Source organism: Aythya marila (genome assembly GCF_965140915.1).
Source record: "Aythya marila genome assembly, chromosome: 2".
NCBI classification, from domain to species: domain Eukaryota; kingdom Metazoa; phylum Chordata; class Aves; order Anseriformes; family Anatidae; genus Aythya; species Aythya marila.
Window position 1 is genome coordinate 58,156,623 of NC_139043.1, and position 13,797 is coordinate 58,170,419.

General features: G+C 40.7%; 1 protein-coding gene across 9 annotated transcripts in view; it reads right to left on the reverse strand.

Annotated features, from left to right (window-relative positions):
• HECW1 (HECT, C2 and WW domain containing E3 ubiquitin protein ligase 1) overlaps positions 1-13,797 on the reverse strand; it is a 268,296-nt gene that overhangs the window by 121,326 nt on the left and 133,173 nt on the right. The window lies entirely within an intron of this gene.

Consider the following 13,797-nt stretch of genomic DNA (forward strand, 5'->3'; position numbering starts at 1 on the left):
TACAGCCTGTTATATATTTTTGAACTCAATTTTAACAATTTCCCGAGGTCAGTTAGGTAGTATGAGCGACGCCGGTGGTCCTTTGCTAAGAACATCAACATACAGTCTAATAACATGGTTTAGGCTTACGCTCACCATAAAGCCCTGTTGCATTGCCATAAGGGTACGAAGGGCCTCAGCATAAATAAAAAACAGATCCCTGCAGCCAGAAAGGGAGCTGTGTAGAAACAACTTCGATGTTTTCCATCAGACTTCACTAAGAGTTTAACCCTGCTTTTTGACTGGAGATTTCGAAAAGGGAGAGACTGCATGCTTTCAATATATATGGAAATACTCTTGTCTGAGAACTCAGCTAGCCAGGAAACCCAGACTGATATTTAATATCAGTGGAAGATGTTTCTCAAGAGATACAAGGATTAAAAATGAACAAAGGATTCAAAATTCTATTTAGAAAAAGACAGCCCTCATACATACTGGTATCTAACACACTGACCTACACTGATTTCCCCATTTGAGCTACTTTTGCTCTTAATCTTTCAAACGAGCAACAGTTACAGCAAAAATGATTTAGCAAAGTACGCAATATTATATAACTGCAATCCACCATCACAACTGTGTGAAGGGGACCTGATTAACCTGCTGAGGGAGGTCTTGGAAACCAGGAAATATAAACCTAAAAGATAACCAGGAAAGTTTAAGTCTGCCTTTTGATGAATAAAAATTGTAATGCTTCTTCATTTTTTTTAGCTGGCTGATCACAAACTTTCCTCAGTTAATGTAACATCGCAGATCTATTTTTTGCATCACCTGAGGTTTGTGAGAAGCTAAGTGCAGGACACACAAGATATACTCAAGATTCAGATAGAACATGAAACTAAAAGCTGAGCCATAAGCAGAAGAAGTAGGAAATACAGATCTGAACAGCAAGAATAAAAAATGTAAGAGAGGACAAAAAAGCAGCTAGATGGAGAGAATGACGATCACCACTGGGCTTCCACTATATAAAAATGAACATACACACAGAAGCACCTACATACGCACTACATTTGAAGGGCAGATATCTGCTGGCAATGATGTGTGCTGCAATTGCTGAAAAACTTTCTAGCTTTCTGTCACCCCAGCCTGCGAATTATGCCAAACATTCAAAACGACCTACAAATCCACAAGTTATAGACACATGCAAGTTCACCTCACATTCATCTCTGCAGTCAGGCCTGCTGATTTTATACAGGTTATTGGAGGGTATGGGTTATTTCAGGACATAGTATTGGTTACTTTTATAAAGGGTTATGCTGTTTGAAATTTCAATAATATTCTTCTCTCCTCAAATCTGCCTCCCATCCCCCCTTCTTCCCGTGACTTAGGAAAGTAGATGAGGAAACAAAAGAAAGAGATTTCAAGAAAAATAAGCTATTCTTCTCCTTCACACTGGTTGCCGGGAAATACTTGGTTATTGAAAATCCAGTCAGGACTAAAGACAATGCCATCTCCAGCAGAGATGAAACATCATTGTAAGGTTGCACTCAGTGAGGGTCAGCATAGGCCTCAGATCTGGCTTTGGCAAGCTTAATGGCCTCTTCCCCCCTGCATGTCTAGCTGTTTGGCTGCCTGCAGCTTGGAGGCAAAGAAATCCTCCCAGTGCTTGAAAAGAGCCACATTAGGAGGGTGCCAGTTGCTGAAAGCTGTTGAGAGAGAGGCTGGGCAAGCAGTTACACACCTCAGCCTAAGTTCATACCTTGGCTTGAATGTGGATATGAATGATGTGGATATGTGTACATGAGAAGAGAACTTGCCTGTTTTCTTTTCCCTGCGTCACTTTTCCAGCTGGTCACAGGGAATGAAGCACCATTTACCCTAGTTAGATGTGATTCCACTAAAACTTCTGTTTCATTTGTGAGTGTTTGGAGACCTTATAATTTGTACCACCTACCTGAGAATTTCTCAGTCTTCTCAACTGCACATTGACGCCTTGTAAAATTATATTTTGCTTTTGCATGGCAATTTCGCCATTGATATATCCATTTTTTTTATCATTTGTGTGTCCTAAATATTTCTGTCACATCTGTAAACCTACAGGCTACACCTACAATTGCAACACAGAGCAGAGGGCAGGTTGGTCAGTGTATTAATACTTCCTAGACAGAGAGAGTCTCCTTGTTCTTTTCTGAAAATCATCATCATCATCATCATCATCATCATCATCATCTAATTTTACTTAACTCTTATAGATGGTTTGAATTATACTCCAAAGCAACTGCCTGAAGTATCGTGCCTTATAGCAAAATAAATAATTTAAAATAGCCACACAAAGAAACACAATGTAAATGACAAGCAAATCATATCTAGCACATACTTGTGCAATAGTTCTTCTAGGCTTTGAGATAAAGACCCGCTGAATCAGCAGGATGATCTCTAATGGCTTCAGTGGATCTGGCTTTCAGATTGCCATGATCTATACCGATGGACTTAAAAATTGTAGCAACATCTTTTTAAGCATCTCTTCCCTTTTTACTTGGCAGCGTGTCAGACCCAGCAGCAGATACAAGTACACTAATCACCGTCTTCAAGAGATGAGGTGAACCTCTGACATCTTAACATTGTTTATAAAATCATTAATCTCCTACAAACATCACAGATATTTTAAAAGAAACCCATCAGCTGCTAATTCTGCTTAATTTCCCAAGTTTTCCTGATGTCCTATTTTCATATCATCACAGAGGTATCACAAGAGTTTTACAGAACAAGTTCCTTCACTGCCCCAGCTCCATCTGCCTTCTTTGTCTTGTTCTTTGTAAGCTCTAGAGAGTCATCTGGGATTTTACTCATTGCTTTGAATAAGCACTGAGTTCATGTTTTTCCCTGTACACCCCTTAAAATTTATTCAACTTCTTTGGAAGGCTTATCCACACAAACAGTTGTCTCTCAGCTAATATTTGCATTTCTTCCTCAACATGAGTCGTTTCTTCTTTATTTGAACCTAATGACTATGGCTCAGTATACTTATTTTCCTGTATGGACACATCAGTCAGGAACCTGTGTTCTTCAGCATGGCTAATACTCGAACTTCAGTAGTCTGCTTTGTCTCATCAGCTAATAGGAATTAGCATCAGATTAAGGACTATGACAACAACTTTTACTTTAGAATTTCTAACCCCTTCAAAAAAAACTTTAATTCTTAGCACATACCTGAGAGAGAAGATACTGACAGCCTCATCTGTGATAAAACATAATGATGACCAACAGCAATACAAAAGAACAAAGCACAGCAAGACATGAAAAAAACACAAACTAAACTAATTTGAAATGGCGTGTACTAAAGATGGAACATAATTACCCAAATTAGAATTTGAACAATTAGAGTTCATGCATTAACTCAATTATTCTTGAAAAAGTATCAGTATGATTTTAATGACCACCAGAACACAGACTCCTTATCTTGATGAAAATGCAATGCAGAAACACTAGGCTAGAAATTACTTTCTGGGTCATGGAGTCCAACACATACAGCAACTGATACATTTCAACCCCACTGTTTCAGATTTCTTAGCCGATTATTAACACCATTCCTACATCAAAAGTCTTCTGCCTCAGTTGCAGTTCTACACAAAACCACGCGGTTGCTATCCACATGCAAAATTTCCTCTCTTATATTGTTAAATAAACATGTAAAGAACTTCCTCAACTCTTGAGTACCAGAGGATATCAGAGTTCCTGAAATACTTGCTTACGCATTCAAGAAGAATTTCATTTTGTATTGAAAACTGTGTAATGAGACTCTGATCAGTTTCATGCATCCCCTGATGTGTTTACACACTTCTAAAGCACCTTAGAAAATCATGAGAAAAAGTAGAAATGGTAAAACTATATGCCATGCTAACTGATACAGAGAAGGGAAGCCTAATCTTCACATCCACTGATCCTGGAACACAAAAGGCAAAGAAATTGAACAATAGCAACTTAAAAATTGAGGAAAGCATCTTTTTATTTTTTTATTTTTTTATTTTTTTTTCTTGCATGGCCTTATTAGAGAGCAAAATTTATTACTACATGGACACAGAAAACCAAGAATTTAACAAGACCAAAAAAAAAAAAAAGTGATGGATGGCTATATAACATATGGTAACAGAAAGTCAAATAGGACGCTAAACCATGACCTAAGCAGCTGCTCACTAGGTCTGTCTACATGTCTGATTTATTGCACCGGACTTTTTTGGTGAAGATTTGACTTGCATCTTTACGTGGTGTCTTGTGATACATACCAGAGTGCAAACTTATGAGCCCCAAATTATTTTCCTGCTCCTATGACTTCCAGTCACCAAGCACCCCATTTGCAATAGTTTGGACACACATTTTTGCAACAGCTACCCCTCTATGCCTATCCACACCTAGAATGGACAACTGGTGAAAACATCATGGCCAGTGAAGTCACGATGTAGACAAGTGGTCCTGGAGACATAATGGAGCACAGCAAACCAAACCCTGGTCCTTTCTGCTTTGTGCTTCATCCTCTTGCAGACATACACAATTTAACAATAATTTAAAATAGAGGATTTCATGCCCATGCACTGCAGGATCCTTGTAACTTCTGTGGTCCCAGGTGTTGGACTAGCTGGATGTTGGAGAAGTTTCAGCCGTGCAGCATTCCTGTTACTTTTTTTTTTTTTTTTCCTGTTTTAAACTCTATTTAAATGGCCAAAGCAGAACCTGTTACGCTGGTGTAAGATAGAAGCAACTGTACCAAAGTCAACAGTTTTACACTGTGTTTGCATAGCACGGATGTCATGGAACGAGATCTCACTAGCGCTACATACCAGCACAGAGATGATTACACCAGTGCAGTGTGCTGAATAGTCACTGATCTTTCCATAATTTACTAAACTACAGAAGGGAGTAATATGATGTGCAGGCGATTAGTACGGCTATTATGTGACCATAACAAGAGACATTCGGGAAGCAAGTGGCTGGGAAACACCAGACATGTATTGAACCCATTAACAAATAAATGGCTTGTGTAATGATCTTCTTGGTGCTGCTGAAATAAAATCACTCCAGTTCCCCATCTGTCATGCTTTTAATTTCTTCACTTCAACTCTGTGCTGCACTGCAAGTCTGCTAATTAAACCACTCTAAATCTACATTAAGAAGTTCATACAGGATCAGATGCCCGGTAAGGTTAAGTTGACCCAAGTGTTTTCTTTGAAACATGTGCAAGGAAGCAAGGGCAACAGGGAGAAGCCCAAAATCAGTGCAGCTGATCTGCAAATGAAGAGTATGCTTTGGCCAGTGATACCTAGGGGTGGCTCAGCAGCTGCTGCTTAATTAGAGTCCATGAGAGGGCAAAAAGGTGACAACGCTTTAACAGGAGATACGGTGGCCTTAGCCCTGCCTTTTGTTCTGCCCCTACTCTGTTTTTCTGACTGCACAACTGCACATTCATGGCAGCACAATAGGAAAAAGTTCAATAAACGAACACTGAAAGAATTATTTTGCTTAACAACTTAACAGATACCAGCTCTCTTATGCGATTCCTTCCCTGTTTAAATCCATCGTAGCTAAGCCTGTGGCAGAGCATGATGTACAAAATAAAATAGATTTTGAAGTTACCAGGTGCTCAAACATGCTTGCACTGGTAAAAGAGGACTAAAGGATGAGGACAATGTCAGTACCTCTGTAACTTGTGTTACACATCAGTGCGCTGTATAGTGCAGGTAGCCCAACCGTCCTCTCTGTATAGTCTGATACCCTGCCCAGGAAATATTTGATATATATGACTAGTTATTTCATTCTTTAGAACATCACCTGGCTTCACCACAGGTTGCAGAAGGGCACTGGCTTTCAACACTCCAATGATACGTGCAAAGTCGCTGCTTGTCCCAGTGCTCTGAGTCCCCTGTTTCAGAGCTGCAGGGCCAGCGTGTTGAGAGCCCTCGGTGAGGAGCAAGGCATTCAAGAGAAGTGCTGTGTGGAGACGTAGATCCATAGCCCTGCATCATACTCACCCCACACACGTGGCTTTTTCCCCTCTTCACTCCTAGATACACATTCCTTGCAGATGCATCCCCAATATGCAGGTGATTTAGTGCAGAAAAAGCACTGAATGGTGTTTTGGGGCCATTTCTCATGTCTTTCAAATCAGTTGTGAATTTTGGCACCAAAACTAAACTTGTATTTGGTTCTTATATTTGAAACTTCATCCCTTCAATACATTCTACCTCATCTTTCGTACAGAGGGATCAGGAATTTATGAAGAACACAAAATGAATGGACTCCTAAATATGCAGACAGCGGCGTGCTGAAAAGCAGAGACGGAGCAATAGAAAAGAACATACTTGTACGTTGTGAGTTACAGGTTGCTGCTCAGGAAATCAGTGCTGATGCTCACAAACAATATCATTGTTTGTATTTCCCCTGCTCACTTTGTGCTTGTTAGGTAATAAAATCTGAGCACATACAACTTGTAAGCGGTGTCCTTTTTGATGACATAAACTGGCAGTGATAGTGGTTCAAAGCACACTAAGCTGAAAAAGTCAGTATCAAGAGAGTGGGGAAAAAAGGCACAAGGCAGGCAGAACTGCATCACTTATCACTTGTCACTTCAGCTTATTGACATATCTGAAATATGTCATAATGAAAATGAAGTTTGAAGTGATTCTACTTGCTAATTCTGCTCTGTTTTGAAAGATTCTGCCATTTCGGAAGAAAATCCCTAAACTTTTCCAGTAAAAGCAATGGGGTTTCAGCACATGCTCCACATCTTTACTGCATCAGGACCATAAAAGCCAGTGTTATTGAACAGTACTCAGAAGAGGCCTTCGTGCACATGAGTTTTTCTTAATATCTAAAGAAAATCTCTTGCCAACCATCCCAATTTAAACTGTGAGGAGAGGAAATAAAAGGAAGGAAAAGGTTATTATTTATAACACAGTGACTATAGTTACGCTGCAGTTAGAGACCAATTAAACCTGGGTTACGCTTTCTGACTCCACTAATTCATATAAATGGACCACTCGCTCCGTGTCAGGGTAATTGCAGTGTAAATACAATGGTCTTTATGTCTCTGGATTCTGAAAAAAAGTGCCTGTGTTACTGAGGTGGCAATAAGAAATAATTTGGATATGTCATTAAGCTTCAAATTCTTTGAATCAGTGCTAATTAGGATATAGAAAAGCATAACCAAAAATGTAATTACACTGAACTAAGGGCTCAACCGTGCGACTATTAGAAGGCTGCTCGTGTGAGTGAGTATGTTTGAACATTACTGCATATTGCCAAATCAGGCTGTAAAACACTGCCATGGTTTTATAATGAAGGAAAACGGAAGTGAAGAAATGAATTCATGACATTTTAAAGCTGTAACAAATGTGTTGAGGGTCGTTTTCACACTAAAAATAATTCCCTTGTATCTTGTAGCTAGTGGGGGCAAATTCTGCCTGGAAAATCTGCTCTCCAAATGCTCGTGTAATGGCGAGCATATCTATTCAGTGCACAGTGCCCTCGAGCCCAATCATAGTTTGGGGCTTAGGTGATACTACAATATGAAGTGTTAAAACCAATAGACTACTAATGAAAACCTTTCTGTATTGCTCGTATATCCTTTCTTTGCCCTCTTTTTTAACTCCAGCTCTCTAGAACACTTCAAGACAAGCAGAAAATGCACACACTTAGGGTTGCCTAACATGAAAGTGCTAATATTTCTTATGCACATAGTAAAATCCTTGCCAATTCCCCTCTAAGAAGTACTACTACACTTCTTTTACCTCCACCAAGCTTACGGTGAGCCATTAGAGCTACTTAGCTCCAGACACAATAAAATTCCTTTGTATAGAAGTGACCAAACTGCTCCTTGCATACTTGCAGAAAAGCAATGACATACAGAGCTTTGCATTAAAATGCTGAAGTAATTTCACAGTCAAATTTAATAGTTTCTTTAAATCCAAAGACTTTTGTCCTCCCTCGTGTTATATTACTCCATGTTAGTCTACACCAGTGGCAGAGTATGAGCACATAAGGTAGGTGGGACGCGGACAACATTGCAAGTACTGTGAAAAAAAAGCCGTATCAGAAGAAAACAAAAAATGTGCAGATATTTCCAACAGATCAGAAGCCTACGCAGACCACCTTCCTCCCACAGTTTATGGAGCAGCTGCTTGTCTCAGAATCATTCACCTCAAATGGCTAACCAGTAGAATACAATCTCTTACAACTGTTTCTTATCAAATATATTGTTAGATCCTCTTTTATGTTGGAAAGGGACTGCCTTGGCAGAGAGCACTTTGTTTTTCACTTCTGTAATCTATGCTTCCTTCCGTCCGAGCAAGTATTTCCAGTTCCAGTCATTTTCCCTGTTGACTTTTTCATCCCTGACTGACTCCTTCTCCTTTGCAGGAAATCAAAATAGGAGGAGGTGTATGCAGGGACAGGTTGAATATAGGCGGCACTACGATGCTGCTCCTTACCTTGCATTCAAAGGCAGCTGCAAGCTGGGGGAGCTCTGGCTTCTTCACATCTCACAATAAGGAAAGGGGATGCTCTTGCTCAGTCCTGACAAATACTTAGTCACCTAAGCAGAACCATAGCTTCCAGAGAAATGATGCTTCCCTTCCTAGAAATGCTGAGCCTTCCAAAGTACACCACTCACACTTGTTAAACATGTACCTGGCTTGCATTCTTTGCTGTGATTAATTGCAGCAGCCTGATTTTGTGTTTCCCATAAGCTTTTATTTTTTTTTAAACCTTAACTGCTGATCACAACAATAGCCACAAGTTTCCTGTAAGCCGCTACCTCTTTATCTTCTGTTTCTTTAATTATAATTATTCTTAATTTTTTAAAATAATCTGTTAGATTTATTAAACATAGCAATGCCCCAGAAACACAGACAGTTTTAAAACTCACCTATCACAGAAAAAGACAGAAGTAAAAAAGAACACACAGCTGAGATTTTAAATCCAGTCTCTGGAAAGAACGAGAGAGATGGCTGCTCATACGTGCAAGCTCTTTCAAAATCCTGGCTTGCAGCACATACATGGAAATGAGGCAGAACGCTTCATTATCAAACACTCCTCAGCAGCCCACACTCTGACGTGACAGCACATAATGCAAATATTTACAGCAGGAAGTCCTCAGGAATGATCAGTCACCATCAAATGGCAGCAGCTTATCAAGCGGTAATTCCTGCTGTGGGAAGCCCAGCTGAGGTAGCATTTCCACACAAACACAGCCCAGAGAAGGTCTCTTCCAATAATTAGCCCCAATTTACAAAGCTTTCCCCAGGACGCTAAGTATATTTGACAAGTGCCATTGTGATCTACGAGACAGAAACTGTGGCACGAAAGCTCCAGAGGTTCGATCAACCGTGGTGATTTGCATCTAATACACCGCTAGTGAACACTCCCAATTTAGTGAAGACATTTGTCCTAAGGCTAAAACATTGATTCTCCACTTACTGTCTTTTAATTGTGGTGTATCCAATTTATCTTTTTAGGCTATAAGCTCAAAGGGGAAAAGATTTCCCTTTCATTCAGTATGCTGTTCTTGTGCCTGCTTTATTTTACCGTGGAAGAACCGCGCTCAGGTTAAATCATTTTCATTCTCAGACTTTCCCACTAGCAAGATGCAGCTTTCCTATTCCTAGAATTAATTGCTCTAACTTGTATTGTTTTTCTACAACAATATCCGGTGTGAAGATGAATTAAAGGTGACATTAGGAATAACAGAAGAGTAACAAATGGAACAGGAATGTTACAGATGCCACAGAAATGTGCTTTTCTACTGAGGAGACTGTTCAGCTTGCCCTCACCAGAGCCATGCTTATGATTTAGAAGTATAAACTACTGTGCACAAATGCACTTTACGGATGCCACTAGTTTAGGAAAAAAAAAAAAAAAAAAAAAAGGCCTGCCAGGATGTTCCTTTTTTCCCAGGATTGCAGGTGCTCCGCTTCACTGCTATCAGCCCCAGGCCCTAAATACACATTTAAGCTTTCGCCATGTAGGAACTGGTCAAAGTGCACGGCCCTCGGTTCCCAGATATTCAAGCTCGACGATTCAAAAGCAATAAAATGTGACGGGACTTTTCACTGACAAATGAACTGCAGGGCATCCCAATCAGGGGGTGAGGCAGCTCTAATAACTGGGTTAGAATGTAAGGAGATAAATTCAAATGGAGCAGAACATCCACAGTATAAGGAAGGCGAGATGCTGCTCAGCCTCAAGCACCACCGATGCTATGCAAAGACATCCAACTAACACAGCAACTTTTTCCCCCTTTGGAAGCAGGTTTCCTTTTAACTGCTAGTTAAATACTGTCTCAACAGCACGTGAACGAGAATGGCAACCACTTACAGCCCCAGCATGGCTATTTCTAGCTCCTTTTCTCTTCTCAGTTGCAGCGAACCACGTACAGACAGACAGATTTGTTGTTGTTGTTTTTGAATTGTGGTGTTAGGATTTGTCTGGTTATTGGTGTTTGCAGGTCTCTTTGGCAGGACAAGATACCCGCCGGGTATACTGGCCAACACACCAGCTGCTGCCCCCATCGCAGGAGGTGCCACGTGCCTGGAGGCTCAGACAAAATCTGCTTGGGTGGCTGCAGATGCAGGTGAGTCTGTGCTAGCAGGGAAAACACTGTCCCTGGAAGGTCACCTGTCCCCAAATGCCGCTTCTCGAAGGACATCTGCTCCTGCTATTTTTCCCAAGCTGTGCCAGACGAAAAGGTTTGTTTCTGTCAAATAAACAAAGCCTCGTTCCCTCTGTCCCTCTAGTGACAGCCTAAGTTTCAGGGTGAATTTGTGATGCCATTACCACATTGGCAAAAATTCTCCTTTTTCAAGGCAATAAACTTTCAAAAAACCTTCAGCCCCTACACCCACAGTAGGATCTGTATTGAGATTTTCTCCCTGCAAAGGTAGGAACAAAATGCTAAGATCCCACAGATGCCACTAAAACTCCCACTGATTGCAATAGTGGGTAAGTTTCCATGCACAGGATTCCCTCCATGAGCTGAAAAGATGTGTAAGAACCTGCTCCGGGATCTGAAGAAGGTTACTGCTGAACAGAGCCCCTGCTCGCACCAACTGGGGGACCAGAGCTTTCACTGGCACTGAGAAATGCCATGCCTGGGACCCTGGGGCGCTGCTCTGAATCACTGGAGCAAGGAAAACAATGGAGGGGTTTGATGCATCCAGTTTGATCACAGAAGGCCCAGGGTGTCAAGTCTCACTAGGGTAAGAAGCCTCAGGGACCTCAGACAAGCATGGCACGACTGTCACAGCCCATAACTGATCGCACAGAGGAACAGGGGAAATAAAACAATCTATCACTTTCCTGCTCAGCCGTGCTAGGATTATCAATTCAGGAGACAGGAAAAAGAGATGGGGCTGCCCACCCAGTATACTTGACTGGATTGACTGCAAAGGAATGGGGAGAGACCCAGGGACAGGAATAAGGGAAGGTGTGCATTTACTCTCTGGCTGATGATGAATGAGCATAGCAAGGTGAAAACCAGAATAGATGCTGCTGCTTTTGGACAAGAACTTCCTGATCATTGCCCTAAGCCACTATTTGTAAAAAAAAAAAAAAAAAAAAAAAAAAAAAAAAAAAAAAAAAAAAAAATTTTAAATAGATATGGCGGATTATTGGATTATTTTGGAATTTGTTTAACATTTTCCCTCTCTCTCTTTCCACTCAGTTGAAAAGTACAAGGGTCCGGAATTCGGTGTTAGTGAAATCACACTCAAAGGTGAGTGCCTACATCCTTTTGCACTTGTAAGGATAACATCTGCACTTTGCATGACTGGTATCTCTGCCCCAGTGGCAGCCAGCGCAGAGGCACACAAGAGCCCAGGAAAAGGTTAGGGCTCAGTAAATCCCTTGTTATCCCCTTCCTTTTCTGTGCAGTTAGAAAAACACCATTTTCCAGTGGTGCAGTATGCTGTGAAACATTCAAATACTTCAGTAATAAAATAGGTTGCAAATGTACTGCAGAGAGCCAGATGAGGAAAGCCATCTGATGGTTTTTCAGCTAGGACTGGGATCTGAAGGGTCATACTTAACTGAAAGCCTACACATATGCAAGAACCATCCCATTATTTTCCTCTGTGCTCATACAGAGGTTTTCTAATCTATTGTTTGTTTGTTTATTTTTTTTCTTTTCTTTCCCTTGCACTCATACAGCAGGGTCACCCAGGTTAATATTGCATCATCTTTGTTGCTATTCCTTTGTTCTTGTTGTTTTCACTGCTTAGTATTTGCCTTACAATGCACCAAATATTTATGTCATGCAGCAAACAATGAACAGAAAACAACAGAGAAACCAATGATGCATCTACAACACTGCTGGCCTCTCTGGTCTGTGAAGGCAACTGGCAAAAATCAGACTAGTCTGCAACCCAGAACAGCAAGAAAAATTAGATGTGAAGAGAATGCTGTTGCCAAAGGTGATGGTTTGACCCTCACATGGAAAATGTATGTGACACTACTTTTTATTGTATTTTATTTTTCAGTCATGTACAGTATACTCAGCTGAAGATCATAACAGGTGTTTCTTTTTCTCATCTGACCTCTATGAAGACTTTGAGTACTAGACAATGACTTTCGTTTAAACATAAGCCCTCTTCAGCTGGAAGGGAATGGCTACTTAAGGCACTTTATTTTCCATATGTGTGTAAAGGCTTCAGCTAAAGAAGTTGGAGAGATTACATATTTGCTTATCACAAAGAGCAGCTCCTCTGACATTCTTCTATTAACTTAAAACATACGGCCAATAGTTAATAATGAAACACTAACCCCTCCACGCTAGACCTGAGAAATTTACTTAGTTGGGTCAAACTCAAGTCTGAGACACAGATGTGATTCATGAAAAAAATATTCTGATCTCGCAGCCTACTGGTATTTTCTGCCTTGCTTGGCCAACTCCTGTACCTTTCAGAGAGGACTGGGACTAAATCAATGGCACAGATGGTCCCCCCTCAGACAGATGACAATCAGGAAATGAATGGTAAGTCCTGAGTCAACAAGACACTACATGCTACAGCATACGAAGTATTTTTCAGTGTCCCACAAAATTAAAATATCTGAGAGCACCCCATAATGTTCCACTGAAGACAGCTGAAATGAATTCTCCAGGCTCCCAAAATAGTGTATGGACTCGCCCTGAGCATATGAGAAAGGTGTATTGAGACAACACCTTTTATTCTTAACAGACACATCAGTCCCTACCCAGCATCCAGCTTCCAGCTGTAGAGTACATCAAAAGAAGGTAAAAGGAAAACAATAAAAGTCTGTACATGCATCACGGGTAAAAAAGTTAATCCTTCCTGACCGTGGTGCAATCACACATTTTCACCACACTTGGGACCATCCCAAAAAACGTGATTCAGTGATGTCCACTAAAACCTATGTACACCCACACATAAGACAAACTTTTCCTGAACTCTGTTTCCAGAGTAAACATCTGAACCCATCCATCTCTAACGTTGGTTGAACTAAAACTCCTTAGTTCTATCGGTTCTCTGCCAAGATGAGCCTAGTAGGTAGTGAAAGTCCTTCAGCAAGACCAGACAATCTTTGGAGTTCAGCAAGTCTCTCCAGGCTTCTCAAATTTTTTTCACTCTTAGGGTGACTACATTTTCTGAAAATGGGCAAGATACATAGCTTCTAACAGCCATTTGAGCCATGGAGCTTTGCTAAACAGATCAAAATTGCTCTCAATGAAGCCTCAGTCTGTCAAAAATGATCTTCAGTACTTTGATGGATCAGGGTCTGAATGCCCACTTCATATTACTGATGCTAGTCTGTCAG